The sequence below is a fragment of the Cheilinus undulatus genome, linkage group 14, assembly GCF_018320785.1.
Source record: "Cheilinus undulatus linkage group 14, ASM1832078v1, whole genome shotgun sequence".
Classification (NCBI taxonomy): domain Eukaryota; kingdom Metazoa; phylum Chordata; class Actinopteri; order Labriformes; family Labridae; genus Cheilinus; species Cheilinus undulatus.
Window position 1 is genome coordinate 7,341,499 of NC_054878.1, and position 20,521 is coordinate 7,362,019.

General features: G+C 41.0%; 1 non-coding gene across 1 annotated transcript; it reads right to left on the reverse strand.

The window, feature by feature from the left end:
• Positions 1-4,124: 4,124 nt before the first annotated feature.
• Positions 4,125-4,196, reverse strand: trnae-uuc. The gene has a single exon. It is a non-coding gene; the product is annotated as a tRNA-Glu (tRNA).
• Positions 4,197-20,521: the final 16,325 nt, after the last annotated feature.

Genomic DNA, 20,521 nt, shown 5'->3' on the forward strand with positions numbered 1-20,521 from the left:
CATATATTGCTTTTCCAATTACCTTTATCTCTGTTTAATCTCTCTTTAATCCTTCATCTCAGCCTGATTGCTTTTTAAACTTTTACTTTTTGTTTCTTGTCTCTGCTGTGTTTCATTTCTGGTTCAAATGTGTGATGTTTGTAAAGACGCTGTTGAGCTTCTGTATGTTGCCCACACAGGTTTATTATTTGCATTTAAATAAAGTCATGAAATGAGGAAGAACAGTTTTAATCAGAACTGTTGCCACGGGTGTGTAAAACCAAGCACCTAGCCATGCAGACTCCATTTGCAAACATTAGTGACACTAAATGGGTCGTTCAGAAGAAATTGCAATAACAGTCAACTGTAAGTGATATTATTAGAGAGTGGAAGCGTTCAGGAACAACAGCAACTCAGCCAGAGTGCGGACAATGACTGTTAAGGTGCATAAGGCATAAAAGCCACGTGTCTAATGCAGAGTGTTGGATAAAGTGGTGTAAAGCACTCCCATACTGGGCTGTGGAGCAGTGGAAACGTTTTCTGTGGAGTGACAAATCATCTTTCTCTATTTTTTATTCTCCATCTTTTTTAGACATTGTGCCAACTGTGAAGTTTGGTGGAGGAGTGATAATGATATGGGACTGTTTTTCGGGGTTTGGTCTTGACCCTTTACCTCCAGTGAAGGCCAATGTTAATGCTTCAGCATACCAAGATATTTTGGACAACACTATGCTTCCAACTGTGTGTCAGCAGTTTGGGGAAGGCCCTTTTCCATTCAAATATGTGCCCCAGTGCACAAAGCAAGGACTATAGAGGCATGGATTGATGAGTTCAGTTTGGAAGAACTTGACTGGCCTGCACAGTGCCCTGACCTCAACCTCACTACGCAAACATGGCAACACAAAAGTCACATCAAACCAGCTCAGACTGATGATAGCTGGTTAGAGCATACCACTTCACTTTGTTTCTGAAACATTTTCAGTCTGCACATACTTTGCCCCCCTAGTGCATCTGTAGAATTAATGTGATGTGTAATGTGACTTTCAGTCAACTGTGTTCATGCATGTGGTCGCTATTGAGGTTGAGTAATTAATCAAATTAATGAATCAAAATTTTGACTAAAAGTCAAATTGTCTAATTGCAATTTTCAAACATCAGAAGGCCAATATTTCTTAAACCTAAAATGTGAGATGATATGCTCCACACTTCATTAAAAAATTCAAGAATCAATTTTTAAAGAATACTTTACTGAACATCCTGCTTTCCTTATCTTTTGTGATTTTATCAATATAAATGACTTCCCTTCAGTAAAACAATTTACATTAAGTATGAGTCAATTAAAATATTTGCAATTAGACACACTATATTGCCAAAAGTATTCACTAACCCATCCAAATAATTGAAATCAGGTATTCCAATCACTTCCATGGCCACAGGTGTATAAAATCAAGCACCTAGGCATGCAGACTGTTCCTACAAACATTTGTGAAAGAATGGGTCACTCTCAGGAGCTCAGTGGATTCCAGCGTGGTACTGTGATAGGATGCCACCTGTCCAGTGGTGAAATTTCCTCACTCCTAAATATTCCACAGTCAACTGTCAGTGGTATTATAACAAAGTGGAAGCCATTGGGAACAACAGCAACCCAGCCACAAAGTGGTAGGCCACGTAAAATGACGGAGAGGGGCTGGCGGATGCTGAGGAGCATAGTGCGCAAAGGTTGCCAACTTCCTGCAGAGTCAACCGTTACAGACCTCCACACTTGTGGCCTTCAGATTAGCTCAAGAACAGTGCGTAGAGAGCTTCATGGAATGGGTTTCCATGGCCGAGCAGCTGCATCCAAGCCAAACATCACCAAGTCCAATGCAAAGTGTCGGATGCAGTGGTGTGGAGACGCATTCTCTGGATGGACAAATCACGCTTCTCCATCTGGCAATCTGATGGATGAATCTGGGTTTGGCGGTTGCCAGGAGATCAGTACTTGTCTGACTGCATTGTGCACGGTGTAAAGTTTGGTGGAGGGGGGAATATGGTGTGGGGTTGTTTCCAGGAGCTGGGCTTGGCCCCTTAGTTCCAGTGAAAGGAACGCTGAATGCTCCAGCATTCCAAGAGATTTTGGACAATTCCATGCTCCCAACTTTGTGGGAACAGTTTGGGGATGGCCCCTTCCTGTTCCAACATGACTGTGCACCAGTGCACAAAGCAAGGTCCATAAAGACATGGATGAGAGAGTTTGGTGTGGATGAACTTGACTGGCCTGCACAGAGTCCTGACCTCAACCCGATAGAACACCTTTGGGATGAATTAGAGCGGAGACTGAGAGCCAGGCCTTCTCGTCCAACATCAGTGTCTGACCTCACAATGCGCTTGTAGAAGAATGGTCAAAAATTCCCATAAACACACTCCTAAACCTTGTGGGAAGCCTTCCCAGAAGAGTTGAAGCTGTTATAGCTGCAAAGGGTGGACCGATGTCATATTAAACCCTATGGATTAAGAATGGGATGTCACTTAAATTCATATGTGAGGCAGGTGAGTGAATACTTTTGGCAATATAGTGTATCTATTCATTGTGGCTTACTGAAAATACATGCGGGGAACTCTTAATATTGGAAAACTTTGATTATCCTGAATCATTCAGCCCTAGTTGTTACAAAAGACAGAAAGCCATTGTGAATGACCCATATATATAGGATTCATATATTCATTTATTCAATCCTTCATTTAATATCACAGTATCCTTATGAAATATCACTTTTATTTAAAAATACTAAACAGCTGTGGATGCACTAAACTAAGAGTCACCACTTTGCATGGTGACTTTTTGAAATGGAACACTGTAAAACAAACCTTGTTTTTTTAAAAATCATTTTTAACACGTTGACATTTCAACTTATGGAACTATTTTTTTTCTAAGCTAGTGAGACAGACATGTTTGTCCCTGTGCAGCCACAAAAACACATCATAAAAATGTGAAGAAGTGTGGATTTGCTTTATGAGTTTGTCTTTAAAAACTTTCAGCTGTATGGAATGAAATTTGTGTCAGAAAGATTCAAACAAAACTAAGCATTCCAGAACAAAAAGACAGTGATCCAATCCAAAGAGGAGAAAAAAAATAAAATCAAGACAACAATTTCTAAATTTCAAACAAATTATTATTCTTTAAATTTTGCTTTTTAAAGTCTTATTTAGTCTTTAAACATCAATCTTTTGTTTACAGTTCCTGTTTTTCTTTCTCAATGATCAGATTTTTGCTCTCACTCCTCAGTTTTGCATTTGTGTGCCTGATCCTTTGTTTGTGTTTCTTTAGTTTTTGCTTTCAATTCTGACACAAATGTCACATGTGGGCGGGCTTTTTTGGGGTGTATCCCTATTGGCCAATGAGTTTTCCAGTGACAGCTCGACAGAATTTTACTGTGTTTTTACTGGACATATGAGCAGCAGATGAGTTAACTATAGTTTTGCCAAAGTGACTCACGTAATGCCAAGACTTTTGTGAAAATTGTTCATAATCAAGCAGTTATTTAGCATTTTGCTATTCCTAGAAAAAGAAAACATACATCAAAAAAACATGACCTCATTGGGAAGCCCCAAGTTCCCTTTGTGGTTGTCATCTGCTTTACTGCTGAGATAATAGATTAGCTGCTGATGTAGGTCTAGTTTTCATACAATCTGTAGACAACACCTGAATACATTTTGTTTGAGTCTTTCTGAGTCAAATTTCATTCCATACAGCAAGTCAGAGTTTTTGCACACACAAAAATCTCCCTGAGATCAGTGCAATCTATGATCGACCTGTAAGTGTACAGTGTCAGCTATTCATGACACTTGTGCGAGTTTTGTAATACATGCTGCAGCTGTTTTGGGGCTGCAGTGGCTCAGTCCATAGGGAGTGGGGTTTTTGATGCTGGGGGTTGCTGGTCCAAATTGTGTCATGGGCCCAAAGTATGGAATTGGTCTGATTGTCAGCTGATCAATCAGCTGATTGTCAGCCCAAAGTATGGAATTGGTCTGATTGCTGGATAGGTGTCTGCTAACTTATCGAACACTGCCAGGGCTGGGCTGGGGAGAAAATGTGGCACTGTATATATGTTCCCTTGTTCCCCTTATTATGTACTATTATTTCCAAGGGAATTATAAGAACTGAGTTCCCATACCGGGAGTTGAACCCGGGCCGCCTGGGTGAAAACCAGGAATCCTAACCGCTAGACCATATGGGAAATGATGTCTGCAGGGAAGGTGACTGGGCCACTAAACTGTCATCATAAAACAAACAACCGGTGGGCGGCTGCCTCTGCTCGAGGGGACAGCGCCTAAAGGAAAGATGCCCCGTAATGTTAAGGTGCCTTCACATGCAGCACTAAAATTTAATATTTTTTCCATTAATGCATGTCCATAGGGTTGTGTTTGTGCATTTATGTGTAATCCTGGCCCACATTTGGGTATCATATTGGAGAAAACAGAATAAAAGTTGAATAAATAAAGTATTTCTTCTTCTTTCTTCTTGTATTTGTTGCTCTAGGGTTATGAGCCATGCTGTATCACACGTACTGGAATAGACTGGCATTTCCTGCCAACAGTAAGTCTAACTTAAGTTAAGCCTCCTGCTGTTAAAGTTTTGGTATCATATAAATTAAATTATGCAATCGCTGACCTCTTGTAAGGTGTTATTATGTCAGCAAAGGACATGGATTCATTGCTATTCCAACATCTTTTCTCATGTTTCTCCATATTCTAACGCCATCTTAAACATTCTGAACTTTTCTGAAAGCCAGCAGGTTTTCAGACTGTGTGAACATACCCCGGCCCACCCTCAGCACCCCCCTCCTCTCCTGTCTTTATCCACATTATGGAACAACAAACAAAGTCTTGCTGCTGTGCTTCTGACAGCGGCGTGAAACCCAAAGTCACACGAGTTAACAAGCGGCATATTTCCTCATGCTAATTTAGTCACTCTTGGAAGTGGGCACGCTACAGTGACCTCTCTGAGTCAAAGAACGCCGCCGGCATATTAATGCCAATGTAAACATAGACAAGAGCTAAATTATTACTGCGGCCTATACATTCTAACTCAAATGATACACTGTTAGGACTTGATATTTGTTTTCAGAGGAGCATACTCTTAATCTCAAAGGTCAAAGTGGTCAATCCAAGCTATAATTGAGGAAGACGCTGAAGGGCATAGCTTTTAAATTTGACATAAGAGAGATGAGGTAGAATCTTAGAGAAAGCAGATATATGGAAAACAGAAGAATCAGTCAAATCAAGAGCAGTAAAAAGAGAAGTGAGGCCAGGGTTCTCTGCTAGAAAATGGTGGATTGTGTTCTCAGAGTAGGAGTGAGTCCTAAGTGGAGTTCAAGTGTCTTAGGGCGTGCAGAGGAAGTGCAAAGACTCACTAGAAAGGGAGTGATTTGCTCCACAGTGTGCTTTGTAAATCACTGCAGGAGTATGTGGAAATTGAAGGTTACTGTTGTCTGCATGAAATTAGATATTTCTCAAAAATGAGACAGAGACTGGCAGGAACATCCAAATTTTACTTTTACTTAAGCTGTTTACGTCTGATGTTTGAATACAGTTGAAGACCTAAAAGGCTAGTTTGTGAACTCTGGACTGATCCAATCATGTCATGTCACACTCCTGAGGCTTGGGTGGACAAAGGTGGGGTTTAATCCCCCCACTTATAAAACTGTGGTTAAGCCCCTGCTTGTTGAACTTGTGCTGAGCTCACTATCACTTATTTGTTTAACTAATGGATCTATTCAGAGCTCTGTCAATGGGACAGAAAGGGCAAATGAAAGGGAGTCAGTGTTTACCCATGTAGAAGTTAGGCATCTCCTCAAAGATATCTCATCCTGAATGGCAGACACTGCTTCTGCTGACAGTGACAGGTAATATCATGGCTTTTAAAACATTTACACCCCAAATCCTGTTCAGTGCAGGAAAGACAGGGGGAAGTGCCGATGCTTTTTACTTGGTCTGATTGTCTCTAAATCATCGGAAAAGCACGAGCAGATGGTAACTGTTGAGACATGCACATAGAAATACAGTGCATTACACCACTTCTCTATGTAGCTCTACCAACCACCAGATCTCTCTTCCCCACTGCTGTCAACATAAACTCATAATAATCCATTCAGGTCAACAGAAACAGAGGTTAGGTATTTTTGTTTCAGACAAAGAGATCACCCACTGTACATTATCCAAAAGAACTCTAAAGAATAAAGGCTCTGTAGCCTCAGAGAGGAGAACATTTACCATATTTACTATGAGTTAGTGAAGGAGGATTGACTCAGTATGCTGGTGTCTAAAACTAAGGACATGTTGTCTCTCCAAATCTGAGAGGCATCTGACTGCAGCCCTCTATGGTAGGGCGTTTAGCAGCAGACCTCTACACTGGGGTGATGACAGTTGCTGCTCTTAAACATGATGGATGATCAAGAAGAGCACAGGAACACATATCAAAACTTTTTTTAAAGCCTTTTTTTTTTTGTTGGTTGGTTGGTTTTAACCAAAGTATTTGATCTGTAAGAAAGATATAAAGATTCAAAACAGAGTAACTATTATCCCCTATGAAGAGTACAAGACATGAGGCCATCATCTTTATGCAAAATAAGTGATAATACACACAAAAATTTACACTGTTTTACCACTAAAGACACAAAACTCTTTTATCTATTAGTATTTTTATTTGTATTGTGGAAATACGTTAGGTTCAGGATATTTTTTTTAATTTATTCCTGTTAGCATCCACTACTGGTGAATATTAGGGGTCAAAAGGTCAAGTAGTAGGAAGAGCTTTTTCATGCAACTCTGCAATGCATTATGGTTGATAGCCTTTTTTTGGAAGCTGGTAATAAGACAGATGAAAGAAAGGATCATTTATCTTTGGAAATGGAGAGATTTGAACACATTTTTTAAACCTATGTGCTCTTTAAGAGTTCTAGTAACAACCCTGGATGCTTATGCTAGTCCAAAGACGTTGTCATCCATCCAACAATCTGTCATCTACACTTATCCCATACCAGGTTGTAGATTGCTGCACAATCCTTGGGTGAGAGGTCAGGTATATTTTGGAGTGGCTGCCAGTCAATCACAGGGCTAACATATAGAGACAAACAAGCAGCCGGGCTCACACTCACGTTTACGGATAATTTAGTCAGCAGTGAACCTAACATGCATGTCTGGGGACTGTGGGAGTGCACGCAGAGAACATGCAAACTCCACACGAACTAGGATTCAGATCAGGAACCTTCTTACTGTGAGGTTGAATGTGCCTCCATTGAAAAAAGTAGCATTTTCTTTTCACCAATATGCCAACTTTCCCAATTTGTTCAAAACTTTTCTAAAATATGTAAAGGTTTAATATAAATTTTGCAGCATTTCCAGTCAGGTTGAATTGAAACCAGTGGATGAAAATCCAACAAAAAAGACAAGTCTTTACAGCTTATTGCTGGGTAAGCCGTCATTGTAATTTCAGGTCTTTTGTAAGAACAGTTTGGAACAAATCACTTGTAAACAGAAATTAGAAATGAACGCAGAGAAGGCAGAATTGAGAAAATGACAGGTTCCTCCCTCTTTTTGTTCAAGCAGAAATGTGTATAAGAGCTGTCTGTCCCCTTCTTCAAAGCCACAATCCACTCAGCCTTCCCCGTGCTCCTTCCTCTGACCAATAATTATCCCAATCAAAAGATAAAAAGGAGCGCTGGGGCCGGGGCGAGAAGTAGGCGGATCTCTATAAATCTTACATAATCTCTTTTGTTTCCCTAAAGGGCAGAAAGAACTGAATCTGGAGTCAAAAGTGCACATGGGATGTTTTAATGACAGAGACAAGCCCAAAAGTTTGGAGCTCGCCAGTGGCGTCTCATTAATACATACACGGAGGCTGCAGTCAGCCGGTGTTAAAGGATGACTACCTGCTCACGTATTCCACCTCAGTCAGAGCTGATGTACGGCAGCAGAAGCCAGCGCTGATGAGGAGGGAGTTTAAGAGAGGCGGGTGGCGATTGATGTTATAATGATAGCGGGTTTCTCCCAGGGCCTTGCTGCCGGAGAGCTGTGGGCCTGATGAGGGCCTACACGTTTTCTTTGACTCGACAGTGGATGAAGACATTATTCAGGGCTTCATTCTTTATGTAGAAGTCAAATGTGTAAGAAATGATTGCAGGCCTGAAGTTCTAAAGTCTAAAGCCTAATCTCTCATCATGATTTTGTTTTATTTATGACTCACAGAGTCGCCAGTCTTTCTTTGTGAAGTTTGCATGTTCTTTAGGGGTTCTCTGGGTACTCCGGCCTCCTCCCACAGTCCGAGGACATTCTTGTGAGGATAATTGGTGACTCTAAATTGCCCGTAGGTGTGATTGCAAGTATTTGTTTGTCTCTATATGTCAACTCCGTGATTGACTGGCCACCAGTCTGGGGTGTACACTACTGCCCAGTGGCAGTGGGGACTGGATCCAGCTCCCTGTGGCCCTGAATAGGACAAGCATGCATGGATGGGTGGAAGTTTGTTGCCTCTTATACACAAGACAACGACGCGCCTTCATGACTGCATTTACTGCGTTGTATTCAAATACATGGACTTTGATACGGAGTTGCCCCCCTTCTGCAGCTATAACGGCCTCCACTCTTCTTGGAAGGCTTTCCACAAGATTCTCGAGTGTTTGTGTGGGAATTTGGGCCCATTCATTCTGTATAGCATTTTTGAGGTCAGGCACTGATGTTGGACAAGAAGGCTTAGCTACAATCTCCACTCCAGTTCATCCAAAAGGTGCTCAATGGGGTTGAGGTCAGGACTCTGTGCGGGCCAGTCAGTTTCTCCCATCATGCCATCTCTTTATAGTCCTTGCTTTGTGCACTGGGGCACAGCCATGTTAGAGTAGAAAAGGCAGCATAGCATTGTCCAAACTGTCTTGGTATGCTGAAGCATTAAGATTGGCCTTCACTGGAGATAAGGGGCTCGGCCCAAACCCTGAAAAACAGCCCCATACCACTATCCCTTCTCCATCAAACTTCACAGTTGGCACCATGCTGTTAGGCAAGTAACGTTCTCCTAGCATCCACCAAACCCAGACTCACCTGTCTGACTGCCAAACAGAGAAGCATGATTGGTCACTCCACAGAACATATTTCTACTGCTCCACAGTCCAGTATCAGTGTGCTTTAAACTTGTGGATCCCAACCCCCCCACCCCAACCCCTGAGTAAAGCAAAGCAGCCCCAGGACCCACATGGAAAAAGCACACAACAATTTAATAGTTTTTATAGACACAATCCCAACATACACTTGTTCTTGACAAAAGATTTATGTGTAAACTATCCATTACTGTGACAGTGTATTAGGGCCATAGAAGAAAAAAACACTGCAGTTAATTTGCAAGAAAAACCTCAAAATTCACAAGTTTGTGAAAGTAGGTGATTTATGAGAAACTTCAAAAGTTGTAAATGTACATGAAAACCCAGAATTTCTGAGATTATAAAGCAGAAAATCTAAAGACTGTTTTCAGTTTGGTTTCTTGTAAATATTTGAATTTAAACTGTTGTACATTTACAATTTTTTAAATTTGATTTTAATTTTAATTTAATTTTTACTTTTCAGTTTCCAAAGTCAAAATTTCAGACTATTAGTACTCAAAAACTCAAGAGTTTTTTTCCTCTGTAAATTACCAACTTTGAAACTATGAAATTCTGAGTTTGTTTTCTTCTAAATATATTTGGCCTTATAATCTTAAAATAGGGTTTTCCCTAAAGAATTTTTTTTATTTTATTTTATTTTTTTTTGCTCAAAAAAGGAACAGATTCTCTTCATTTTTTTCATTTGTTTAGCTTTAACCTCAAACATAAATGTTTTCAATCATGACTTGAAAAAAAAAAAAAATGTATCCCCAACCCCTACCGCCCCAAGATCTTTGGCAAACCCCCAGGGTTGCCGGACCCCAGGTTGGAAACCACTGCTTTAAACCACTCCATCTGATGCTTGGCATTGGACTTGGTGATGTGAGGCAGCTGCTCAACCATGGGAATCTATCCATGAAGCTCCTGCTGCTCAGTCTATGTGCTTGTTTTCTTCAGTGATGGAATTACCATGCCTAGGATCACGTCTTCCATCCGTGCCAGGGCCAAGGAAGTGATCCGTGCCTGAGCACGGTACAGCACACACTGATCAAAAAAACTGCAGGTTAAGGCTCAAGCATGTTTGAGCACTGAATTAATTTTTGTGGGAGTGTGTCCTTTTGGCACCACATTGTGAAGTGTTGCTATGGACCATATGTCAGAACTAACATGCATGCTTTAATATTTGTCTACGTCTTATACTTATTGCAGTATTGATTAATATAATAATACTGTAATGGTATTGTGGATTGACCTCACATCATAAAGACTTTTTTCATGATTTCTTCCATGTCTTTGTAAAGAACTGCCAGCTGCATTTACTTTTGCCCATGGTGCATACCAGTCATGGGATGCTGGGCTGGACTGTAAATGGTTAACTCCAACTAGGGTCAGGCTATGACACCATCCACAGTCAAAGGTCATAATTAGACTTTCATATTCCTCTGGTTGTTAATGTGTCAGAGTCAGAGGACACAGTTCATGAACTTTGATGCCTGTTCCTGGAGTTTTCAGGCACGTTCATACATTTCCATCCCATTAGGCATGCTAATCTCTCTGCTATGCCAATGTTTAAAATAGCCTTTCCCTGCTGGACATTGCTACAGAAGCATCAAAAGGCACTCCATTTAACTTTCCCCCTCTGGCAGAATGCTGCAAACACTGTTGTATAGCAGAGCTGGACGCAGAATTTAATTTTCCTCAGTACCTTCAGCTTCAGCTGCATGTTAAAACGGTCAGCCCATTGTGCAGGCAGCTGATTAAAGAGCAATTGTTAAAAAAAAGAAGACATCTTTTTCTCAAGGGTTCGGAGTGCCAGACAGGCAGCGAGCTGACGGCTGTGTCTGGGTGGAGGACAGCCATTGGACAGTCTGCCCGGGGGAGACGCGGGCCAAACATCACCAAACTGGATGCTGTCAGCATTGCAGCACAGGCAGCTGGAGAAACAGTGAAATAAAACACCTTTCTGCAGAGCATCATTCAGATTCAAGGGGGCCACCTTCTTCTCTTTCAAGCCGCGGAAACGCTAACTGACTCCTTCACCCTGAACCCTGACGCTAAGCTCCGAGCGTGGAGGTTCATTTATAGGAGAGAGTTCAGTAACGGGACACTGCTGCTACATTTGGACGTGGGTGATAAACAGTGTACCTTACAGTCTGATGTGTTGGGTACCTGAGCGGGGTGAGACGAGCCCAGTGGAGCCAGCTTAATCTGGTTTCACTTCATAAAGAGAGATTTATAGCCGAAGGAGCAGCTGAACAATCCCGTCGCTAAACGGTGGATCCACTTGTGCTGAGGCATCTTCAGGGGAAGTCCAGACAGAAAATACTGAAACATATTTCAGCCAACTACAGATTCTGTTGGCCAAATGAGGAGTCATGCATAATCTTTCAACATTTAAGAAATCAGTGGAAAAACCAAACTAATCACCAACAAAAGCAAACCAAACCACTAGCAATAAGACACACAATTTCTATATTTATATTCCAATATCCAGATAGTTGGGGCCTTCTGTAAAATTTGGATAAAAACAGAATACAGACATTCGCAAATCATGTACAACCCACAGTGCATTAGGAAAGTATTAAGAGCTCTTTGTTTGATTCAATTTATCATTTTGTAGCCTGATGCTACAAAAATTAATTTTCCATTCAGTTCCCCATCATGACAGAGTGAAAATAGAATTTTGGATATTTTTGCAAATGTATTAAAAACCTAATATTTATCATTGTGACATAAGTATTCAGATCCTTTTCTCCAGGCCTATTCAATTAGCGGCATGCGGCCCGGAAGCAACCCCAAGTGGCCCAGCCTGTTGCCATGCCAGAGATGCAGAGGGCGACCTGTTTCACAGTTTTTCATAAATTCCCACAGTATTTCAGACCGTGAATGTAACACTCAGCTTAGCAACGGTCTTCCTACGATGAACTGTGCTGTTTTGAAGCGCGGCTAGCGATGCTGACAGAAGTAGCCCCAAGATACAGAATATAAAACATGTCCTTTTCAAATTTAGCTACAACTGTGTAAATTTAGTTTTTATGCAGTTTAAGATGTGCCTGGGAAAGATGTGACCAAAATTATTATTTAAAGTATTTCTTTTTTTTTCCAAGTACAAAAACATTTTTATAACCTCAGGTTATTTTCTATATATACAGCTCTGTTGTTGTGTTTTTATGCACTTTTTGATGTGCTTTTGTCATGTTACCAAATTTAAAAGGGAGACTAAGAATAAAAAGTGCACATGTTTCATCAAATTGATCTGTATTGGTTCCAAATTTGACATTACCAGCTGCTTACTGGATGTGGAACATGTCAGACCCGGCTACATTTCTTGATTTTAAAGTTTGGCCCAGTTGAATTAGTAATTAAATAGCCCTGCTTTACTCCATACTACTGAATCACCTTTGACAGCAATTACAGCCTTGTGTCTTTAAAAATATGACTCAACAAGCTTTGCACCACTGGACTGATTTTTTCTTTCTTTTTTTTTTTTTTTTTTTTTTTTGCCATTCTTCTTGGCTAAAGCCTTGGTTCCCAACCTGGGATCTGGGTCCATTTCACTCAAACTATCTAAAAACATGATTAAACCCATATGAATGGTTCATACCATGGTCTTTTGCTTATAACACTTGGGGTTTCGGCTATTGTTTTAACCTTTAAACAATGAAAATAACTTAAATGTATGTGTATTTTTGACAGTGAAATGCCATTTTTTCCATGTGGTGCCTGGGAGGCTGCATCTCTTCTGAGATAATGTGAAAGGGGGGGCTCAGTGGAAAAATGGTTGGGAACCACTCCTCGAGCTCAGTCAGGTTGGATGGGGACTATTGGTGAACAGTAATTTTCAGGTCTCTCCAGAGATGTTTTATAGGATTCAGGTCAAAGCTCTGGTTGGACCACTCCAGCACATTTAAAGAGTTGTCCCTAAGCCACTCCTTTGTTGTCTTGGCTGTAGGCTTCGGGTCATTGTCTTGTTGAAAGGTGAACCTACAGCCAAGTCTGAGGTCCTGAGTGCTGCTAAACAGGTTTTCATTGAGGGCATTTCTGTATTTTGCTCTATTCAGCTTCAGTCTCCCAGTCCCTGCTGCTGAAAAACACCCCCACAGCAGGATGCTGCCACCACCATGCTTCACTGTTGGGATGGTACTGGGCAGGTGATGAGCGATGCCTTGTTTCCTCCAGACAGAACTATTAGAGTTGAGGCCAGACAGTTCAAAATTGGTTTCATCAGACCAGAGAATCTGGTTTCCAACAGTCTGAGGGTCCTTCGGGTGCTTTTTTGCAAACTCCAAGCAGGCTTCCTAGACACTGATTGTTCATTTGGGCAGGTAACCTGCTCTTGGAAGAGTCTTAGTTGTGCCACATTTCTTCCATTTGAGAATCATGGAGGCCACGATGCTCTTAGGGAACCTTATAGGGTAAATACTTTTAAGGACTGTAGCATTAGACTGCAACAAGATTTAAATTAGTTTAGGGGGTCTGGATACTTTCTGAATGTATTGTATAGTCGGTTTAATACAACAGAAAGACAAGATATCCCATGCAAGTTATTGTTATACTGTTATTTTTTGGCAATATATATATACATTCTGAATTTGACACATTCAACATGTTCACAAAAAGTTGGAACAGAGCTTGTTTACCGCTGTGTTACATCATCTTTTCTTCTAACAACACTCTGCATCTGGGGACTGAAGACACTGATTGTTGAAGTACTGAAGGTGGAATTATTTCCCATTCTTGCTTCATGTACATTTTAAGTTCCTCAACAGAATAGACTTTTCTTTGTTGTGTTTTGTGATTCATAATGTGCCATACATTTCAAATCAGAGACAGGTCTGGACTCAGGGCTTAAAGCACTCTGGCACTGTGCTGGATCTCCGGTGTGTGGCTGTGAGGAGAAAAATGAAAGGAAAGTGTTTTGAATCCGTTTGTCATGTCCAAGACAGAGTCGACAACCTGCCAATCAGAGGGGGTGGGCCTTGGCAGTGCTGGAAGGGTTTGATCTATCAACGTTGAATAAGCGTGATGCTAAAAATGGAAAACAATCCTAAACACATGTTACGGATGTCGAAGGACAAAAGACGCTGGTTGAGACAAGAGGATGTTTGGCAGTTGATTCTACATGGTGTTCTCAAGGCTTCTTTATGCTACTGGTGGTAAAGATATGCATTTTCTAAGGTGTGGAAGTGTTTAGGAACAACAGCAAATCACAAAGAAGTGTCAAGGTCTGCTAAGGCTCATGGTGCTAAAAGTCTCTGACAATCTGCTAATTCCACTGCTAAAGAGTTCTGAACTCACTCTGACATTGAAGACCCTGTAGAGTGAAAATAAATCTGTGTTTAGGTTTGTTGTGTGACAGGTCACTCTGTTATGAACCCCTAAATCAAATAACAGTCAAATAAAACATCTCTAAGTTTATAGATTTTAGCTCCAAAATCATGAAAAAATAGGATTTCCCTATACAGGATTTTTAATGTAAACACAAAACTGTGCAGTGGGAGCTGCATGAATGAGTTTTCATGGATGAGCAGCTGCATGCAAGCCTCACACCACCAAGTCCACTGCCCAGCGTTGGATAGGATTGTGTAAAGTAGGCAGACACTGGGCTGTGGGGGTGTGGAAACATGTCCTGTGGATTGACGAATCATGCTTTTCTGTTTGACAGTCAAATAGATGAGTCAGATTTGGCAGATGCTGGGAGAACACACTGCATTGAATCAGCTGTGAAGTTTGGTGGAGGAGGGATAATGATATGGGGCTGTTTTTCAGGATCAGGGCTGGGCCCCTTATCTCCAGTGAAGGCCAGTCTTACTGCCACAGCATACCAAGACATGTTGAACAATGCTATGCTTTTCTATTCCAACATGACTGTGCCCCTGTGCACAAAGCAAAGACTACAAAAACATGGTCTGATGGAAGAACTTGACTGGCCTGCCCTGGCCATTGAGCACTTTTGGGGTGAAAGACTAGACCATGCAGCAAGATCCCATCACCCTGCTCCTACTTTCCTTTCTGCCGCTGTCATGGACAAGGAACAAGCTAAAGGGAGATGACAAGGCACCCACAGATTTCATGATTTCCTTTCACTCAACAGAGTTAGCTTGCTCTACAACAGTGGTTCTCAACCTTGGGGTCAGGACCCCCTTGGGGGTCATGAGACACTGAGAGGGAGTCTCCAGATGCCCTCAAAAACTAAGTATATGTTTAAAATGACACTGTTGCCCCTTTACACCAACTTTGCCAATTTTTAACCCCTTTTTCGTTATTTTCCCCACCAATTTTCACATATTTTTTTTCCATTTAACACTTATTTTTGTACATTTTAAACCCTTTCCACAACTTTATTTCTGTTTTTTTTTTTTTGACACTTCTAAAACAATTCTTGCCACATAAGCCTAACATTGCCTCTGTTGAAGCATTACTGCCCGTATTAGCCCCTTTAACACTTTGAATGCCCAGTTTTTCCTATTTTAACCACATTTCACTATTTGATACGCCCATTTTCGCCAGTTTAACCCATTTCTTTGAATATTTGCCCATTTTTCTCTCTCAGTTTATCATTTATTGCTAGTTTATGTTAATTTTTCATCCCCAAATTTTCACATTTATCCCATTTTTACCACTTTATCCCCTTTTTGCTATTTTGGTAACTTTTTGCCTATTTTTCCTAAATTTTCCCACTTCTAATCTACTTCTGCTTCTTTTAAAACCCACTTTCACCACCTTTTTGACCATTTTTTTTTTTTTTTTTGCCATTATTAGCCCATTTAAGCTATTTTTAACCCATTTTAATTCTTTTTAAAGGGTTTACATTTTTAAGAAGGCTATTTCCAACACAAATGATTAAAAATATACATGTTTCTTTGATAAGAGTTGTTATTCTTTTCAGGTTGGATATAAAATATGGATACCAAAGCTTAACTTTACAATGGTCCCCTAGTTTGGCTTGGCCCCATTTATCCCCCTTTTGGACGACCTTGTTTTCACATGACTATTCTTGAATATGCATGGCTGTTAAACCACCTTCATGTACAGTGGGGGTCCCTGGTCTCTGGCACCTTTAATTTGGGGTCACACAGGCTGAAAAGGCTGCGCACCCCTGCCCTACAAAGTGGCTAAAGCTGTGCATTAAGTCATCTGAATCCATGTTTGAAATGTTATGCTCTTAATCTGTCAACACAGGCAAAAATGTGCATCACATGGCTGTTAAAGGATCATCAATAAAAGCAGCCACACTCCAGTGCCTTCCCTTTCAAAATTGATTATTAAACAGAGTCACCGTCTACAGGGAGTGTGCAATGTTGCACCAGATTTTGCATCAAATTGATGCAGGGGGTGCATCAGCCGCCATCATGTATCTGTGTATACATTGGTAACAGCACATATATCTCCAGCCATAATTGAGAAGACTGAGTGAGGCTGAAGTATTCTCAGGCACATTCAAACTTAAAAACAGGAGTCCCTGGCGTCTCCCGAGTCTCACGTTTCACTGAAAGTTTGTTTATCGACTCTGGGATTCCTCGTCGAACCATAGGAAGTCATTTAAGTCGATTCAAAATAAACAAACAACACAATGACGCTGGAAGAGCGAGACGCGTCGCCACGCATGAATGATGAGGAGTGAAATTGACCACATGTTTCCTATAAGTGCAGACGTCTGGCTATCTTCATACGTCAGCAGTGATTTCAGCAGTCCCACAGTGGCGACGGAGGGAACGGGGCGGCGATGAGAGCTGCAGCAGCGTGACATTTCACAAACTCAAAGTGATTTCTCCGTGTTAGTTTAAAGCAAATGAAGAGCCGTGATCCTGGAATAATTTGAAATTGGACTATAAAAGCTGAGTCTTATTTGAGCAAGGCCTATTAATTAGTGCTTTAATTGCTTTTCATTTGCATGGAAATATCAAGCTGGAATTAAAAGGATTGTCTTTACATATGGCTGTCTTTCATGTGGCTTCATCAGCCACCACAGCTGTGTTTTATGAACACAGAGTGCAGAGTCATTTGAGGCTCCTTCAGCTCTGTTTGTGTCTCATTTTCCGTTTGAGCTGTAATTAAAAAAAGTATTTTCTTTCGTACTGCGGCAAAAAATTAGTAAGTTATAATTTCTTGCTGCCTAACTTTGCAATATCACACTTTCTGTGACCCATTAAATAAGACACAATCCTCTGCTGTACCTACATAAGTAAAAACTAGAGCAACACAGCAGACTCATAAATACAACAGCATACTTCTCTCTTTGAATCTGCTAATTGGATCACAGAGAAATGTGGATTTGTGCCGTACTTCCTTGTCTCCTGATGAACCAATTTTCATAATTGCAACCCAAGGCACATGTGAGTTTAAACACAGGGGAAATTTTGTGTGGAATGATTACTCTTTCTCGAGTGCTTTGCATTTTAAAAGTTGACTGCAGAGCCGCAGACGGACTCCAGCAGGAATGTGATTATATCAACAAAACGGTGTCAGGTGCAAATGGCTTTGAGCTGCCCCACAACAATACCAGTGGAGTTTTCAACACTTGAGATTTCCTCTGGGACCGCCATTCCATATTACCAATCTATAAAAAGAAGCAAATTGCCTGCTTGCACAACCAAACCGCCATTTGACGGGGCCTCTGGGCTGCTTCTCGCGGTCGCTATTAAAGCTCTGGGTGGTGTTCCTCCTCCGGGGCCTGACAGGCAGACTGCCCCCGCCCTGCAGACTGGATGCCAGGATCAGTGTGCGAACGGCTCCGCCGGCTGAGGACGGCACAGTCGCTGCTCACTCACGCAGTCAGAGAGGTGCACGGGAACAAGATACGAGTGTGTACATAAGTATTTCCAACTTCTTTACATATCTCAGCAGTCTGGGCGACTGTGTCTAAGAAGTGTAATTCGAGCCTGCAGGGAGGAAGCTCTGGAGAGGAGTTAAGTGCTGCCTGCTGATGAGGACACTCAATGAATGTTTAACAGATTTCTCTGAGAAGGAGGGCTGGTCATTTATTTTTGCATTTCTTTTCAGGATGACTTTTCATTGATGGGGAATCCTTATAATGCGAGCAATAGATTTATGATTTACACATTTGAAAGTTTAAAAGTCTTCCACCTGATTTCAACAATTTTTAACAGGCTAAAATACAGCTATAACATCAATGTGTCAGGATAAGGAAGGGAGATGATTTTTTTGACTGTATCTGCCAGAAATTTTTTGCAGTAGCATTTAAATTCAGTTTATGTGAAGATGTACAGTTCCTATAGAACATTTTCACCTTTTTTAGGCTGCAATCACAGCACTGAGTGTGTGTGGATAGGTCTCAGTCAGGCTTGCACATCTCCAATCTCACTCTATTCTTTGCAAAACTGCTCACTCTCTGTCAGGTTGCATGGGAAAACGGATTCTCTATTGCAGTACTTCTCAACCTTGGGGTCAGGACCACCTTGGGGGTCTCGAGACACTAAGAGGGGGTCTCCATTTTTTCCATTTTAAGCCCTTTCTACCACTTTGTCCTGCCTGTTTTTGCCACTTCTAAACCAATTCTTGCCACATAAGCCTAATGTTGCCTCTGCTGACCCATTATTGCCACTATTAACCCCTTTATTACCACTTTTAATGCCCATTTTTTCCCATTTTAACCACATTTCACGATCTGATATGCCTATTTTTGCCGGTGTGACCAATTTCTGCCAATATCTGCCTATTTTTTCTTTTTCAGTTAACACTGTTTTGCCAATTTATATCAATTTGTACCACTATATGCCCATTATTGCCACTGTAACCCATTTTTGCCACTTCTCACCTACTTCTGCTTCTTTTAAGATCCAATTTCACCATCTTTTCCACCATTTTTTGCCATTAACTCATTTTTTCAATATATTTTAGATGTTTTCAAAAAGAGACTCTTTCATCAATAAGAGTGGTTATTTTTTCAGGTTGAATATAAAATATGATTATCACAGCTTAACATTACAATAGACAATGATTGTGTTGGCCTCCATGGGCTCTGAGTTTGGCTGGGCCCCAGAAACCTCTCCCCTTTTTACCCCCTTATGGACGGCCTTGTCTCCACATGACTGTTCTTGAATGTGTATGGCTGTCTCCAAACACTTTCAGGCACAGTTGGGGTCCCTGGTCTCTGGCACCTTTTTTAGGGGGGTCATGGGCTGAAAAGGTTGAGAACTCCTGCTCTATTTCATTGAGGTTTGGGCTTTGACTTAGCCACTTCAGAACATTCCCCTTGTTGGATTTGAACCATTTCTGTGTAGCTTTGTCTGTATGCTTTGGCTTATTGTCTTGCTGATAAATAAATATTCTCCAAGGCTGTAGTTCTCTTGAGTAAGAATGTCCTCCATGATTTTCCAGGACTTTCATTTTGCCCTCTATCTTAACAAAACTTCCAGGGCCAGCTGCCAAGAAGCACCGCCACAGCATGGTGCTGCCACCACCATGCTGCACAGTGGGGAAGTGCAGTGTTTGGTCTTGTCTGATGGCAAAAAGCATCATTTTAGTCTCATCAGACCAAAGAACTTTCTTCCACTCGACCATGGAGTCTCCTACATACCTTTTGGTGAACTCTAGTGCAGACTTAGTATGAGTTTTCTCCACTGTGGCTTTCTCTTTGCCACTCCCCTGTAATGGATTGACTGGTGTAGAACCCGGTCAACAGGTGTTGTAGTCTCTCCTATCTCATCTGCTGAAGCTTGTAACTCCTTCAGGTGTCTAGGTGGACTCTCTCTCACTAGTCTCATTCTTGCACGCTCACTCAGTCTGTGAGGACAGCCTGATCTAGGCAGATTTACACATGTGCCATATTCCTTCTATTTCTTGATGATTGATTGAACTGATCTCTGGGGGATGCTCAGTGGCTTGGATTTTTTTTTTCTGAATCCATCCTTTGACTCATACTTTTCAATAGCATCTTCTCTGAGCTGCTTGTAGTGTTCTTTTGTCTTCATGGTGTAGTAGTAGCCAGGAATACTGCACTCAGGTGATCCCCATTTCACTAATAGTGAGACTACTAGCACCAGTTGGGTAGACCTCTGTTGAATTAGGTGAGCCATTCTAAAGGGGTACAATATTTATGCAGTCACTTATTTTATATGACAGCTTTTTATTAAATTAGCATTACTTTGTAGAATTCAGTTTTCCCTTTGACATTAAAGAGGGTTTTTTTTGTATTTTTTGTCTAAAAAGCCAAATCATATTGACTATGATTGATTGAAAAAATCTAATAAAGGTTAAACAGAGTAAATACTTTCATAGGCTGTTTGTAAGAAGCTTCCTCCACATTTACGCTCTAAGAGAGGTAAAATTAAATTTTTGTTAGATAACCATTCAAATAAATCAGAAGTAAATTGGAACCATCAAATCATGAAGGGATAGAATAGATACTGAGTGTATTATCCTGTTGAAATTTGAAAGGTAGTTAATTATCAAACATGATCTATTTCACCAAA